Raw genomic sequence first — 3,676 nt, forward strand, 5'->3', positions numbered from 1 at the left:
GGCGTGCGCCACCACTGCCCGGCCGATGATGACTTTTTAAAGGTTCTACTTATAGCTCTTAATTATGTGTGCAGCACATGGGTGCAGTGCTTGCACAAGCCAGAAGAGGGCGTTGTATGCCCTGGAGCTAGAGTTACAAGTAGTTGAGAATGGCCTTATGTGGTTCCTGGAAACCGAACTCTGGTCCTCTGAAAGAACAGTGATTGCTCTTAATGGCTGAGTCATCTCTCCAGATCTTTTTTTAAAATAGTTTATTTTTATTTTATATGAACTGGTGTTTTGCCCACATATATATGTCTGTGTGAGGGTGTGGGATTTCCTGAAACTGGAACTACAGACAGTTGTGAGCTGCCATGTGGGTGCTGGGAATTGAACCTTGGTCCTTTTGAAGAGCAGCCAGTGCTCCTAACCACTGAGCCATCTCTCCAGATCTTTTTGCTTTTTGAGACAGAATCTCAAGCTGCTCTAAAGCTCACCACATATCCAAAGTTGGCCCAGACCTCTGATCTCCCTGCTTCTGCTTCTGAGAGCAGGGTTATATTGTGAGCTGCTAGACCCAGCAAAAGCAAAGACTTTTCATTAACTAAAGCTCTTGCTAAACACTGGTCTCTTCCTAAAGACTGGAAGCCCATATTTCTTCTTTAGTTATCGTGATAAAACATCCCAGATATTAGCTGGACATGCAGGCCCACATCTGTATTCCTAACATTAGGGAGACTGAAGCACAATTGTCATGAGATTGAGGCCAGCCTGGTTTCCCAAGTGCACACCAGGTCAGCATGGGCTACAGAATGAGACCCTCCCCTGGAATAATAAAAAATAAATCATTGATTTATTATAATAATGTCCTAATACTCAAATCAATGTTCTTTCAAATCCAATTTCTAGTAAAAGTTAGAGACAAAGCCTTCACCTATGTTCTCACATGTGGTCCTTCCTCAAGAGGTGGGGAGAGCTGGAGATGGCTCAGTGGCTAACTGCTTTTACAGAGGACTTGGGTTTGGTTCCCAGTACCCGCATGGTAGCCTTAACTAACTTCATTTTAAAGGGAATAATGCCCTCTTCTGGCCTATAGCAGAACTACACTCAAACGGTATACATACAGGCTGTCAAAACACACATAAAAATAAACAAAAATTTAAAAAAGATGTATGGGATGTTTTGATATTTCTTCTTTCTTTCTTTCTTTTCCAAGACAAGGTTTCTCTGTGTAGCCCTGGCTGTCCTGGAACTTGCTCTGTAGACCAGGCTGGCCTCAAACTCAGAGATCCACCTGCCTCTGCCTCCCGAGTGCTAGGATTAAAGACGTGCGTTACCACTATATCCGGCTTGATATTTCTTTTTACGAGTACACTAGTCCCATAGCACCAGGACACCGTCCACAGTTACAACTTCATTCTACCTTTTGGTTTGACGTTTGTTTTGTTTTTTAATAAATAAACATAACTTATTATTTAGTTTTAAAGATTTGTGTCTTTCTTGCGTATACATTGTTCTGTATGTCTGCAGGCCAGAAGAGGGCACCAGATCTCATTATAGATGGTTGTGAGTCACCATGTGGTTGCTGGGAATTGAACTCAGGACCTCTGGAAGAGCAGTCATCTCTCCAGCCCCCTTGACACCCTTGACATTTTTTTTTTTTGGTTTTTCAAGACAGGGTTTCTCTGTGGCTTTGGAGCCTGTCCTGGAACTAGCTCTTGTAGACCAGGCTGGTCTCGAACTCACAGAGATCCGCCTGCCTCTGCCTCCCGAGTGCTGGGATTAAAGGCGTGCGCCACCACCGCCCGGCACCCCCCTGACATTTTTACAGACAGGGAATCATGCAGGCCAGATGGCCTTCAAGGAGGATCTTGGATTCCTGCCTCTGCCTCCTAAGTGCTGGGATTACGTGAATGAGCCACCACACCTGAACTTTTTTTTTTTTTAAAGATAGGGTCTTACTTTGCACTGGCCAACCTTGAACTCACTGTGTAGACCAGGCTGGCCTTCAACTCATAGTGATCTGTCTGCCTCTGCCTCCTGGCCACCTTTATTTGTTTGAAACACGATGATCTGGAGCTCACTGCGTACTCAGACTGCTCTCTCTAACAGTGAGCAGCCTCCTCTCCTCAACTGCCTGAACGCTGATGGCAGACATGAGCCACTGCATCCACCTCACTTAACCTTGCTTACTTAACCTTACTCACTTAACCTTGCTCACTTAACCTTACTGCTCGAGAAGTCCCATCCATTCAGAACACTGCAGTACTAAACTCTTCCCTCTAGTCCAGAAAGAACTGTATTGCTGGGAATCAAACCCAGAGCTTTGCACATGCTAGGTAAGTGCTCTAGCATTGAAGTTCATCCTTAATCCTTCTCACCCTTTTTTTCACTGGCTTACTAACTTGCCAGAAGCCTGAACAACATATGTCTTCTTAACCAGATGACTTATATAGTTTTTTGTTTGTTTGTTTGTTTGACAGGGTTTCTCTGTAGCTTTGGAGCCTGTCCTGGAACTAACTCTTATAGACCAGGCTGGCCTCGAACTCACAGAGATCTGCCTGCCTCTGCCTCCTGAGTGCTGGGATTAAAGGCGTGCGCCACCACCACCCGGCTGGCTTATATAGTTTTTTTTTTTAAGATTTATTTATTTATTATGTATACAACATTCCTTCTGTGTGTGCCTGCAGGCCAGAAGAGGGCACCAGATCTCATTATAGATGGCTGTGAGCCACCATGTGGTTGCTGGGAATTGAACTCAGGATCTCTGGAAGAACAGCCAGTGCTCTTAACCACTGAGCCATCTCTCCAGCCCCCTGACTTATATAGTTTTAATTAAGGAGGATAGCCATTTAATGTAGAAGAGCAAATGAACATAAGAAATAAGGATAAGTAAGATGGTTCGGTGGGTAAAGGTGTTTGCTGCCAAGCCTGACAACCTAAAAGACTGTCCTCTGACCTCTACATATTTGCCTTGGCACATGCACATCCACACATGCACACACACACACACACACACACACACACATCCATACACACACACACACACACACACACATGAACATACACACATCCATACACACTCGCAAAATAAATTAGTTAAACAGGAATATTTCAAAAAAGAGAATGATAAATAATTGTCAAAAACATATCAGGGAGTGCTTAAAAGAGGGTTCAGTCATTACGAGTAATTACTGCTCTTGCAGAGAGCCCTCATTTGACTCCCAACACCCACACATGGTGGCTCATAACTGTAACTCCAGTAGCAGGGGATCTGGTGCCCTCTTCTGGCTTCCATTAGCACTAGGCATGCATGTGGTGCACAGGCACACAAATAGCCAAACACTCATACACAGACAATAATAAATGGATACATTGTTTTGGGGGGAGGTTGCTTTTGGTTTTTGAGATAGTATTTCTTTGTGTACCCTTGGCTGTCCTGGAACTAACTCTCTCTGTAGACCAGGATGGCCTCGAACTCATAGATCTGACTGCCTGTGCCTCCAAGTGATGGGATTAAAGCCCTGAGCTACCATTGCCACCACAGCTAAGTCTTTAAGCTGTGAGTGTCCCCTGAGTATCTTTACCCATGTGTCCCACTGTTCTCATGTAGTGTAGTCTACATCTCTGCTCTAAATAAGATGACTACTATGAAGTGAGGCGGGGGTGGGGGGAGCTGTGTGGGCTTTATAGTGAT

Source organism: Microtus oregoni, unplaced genomic scaffold (assembly GCF_018167655.1).
Source record: "Microtus oregoni isolate MIOR12 unplaced genomic scaffold, Mior012 000077F_ref0000221, whole genome shotgun sequence".
NCBI classification, from domain to species: Eukaryota; Metazoa; Chordata; class Mammalia; order Rodentia; family Cricetidae; genus Microtus; species Microtus oregoni.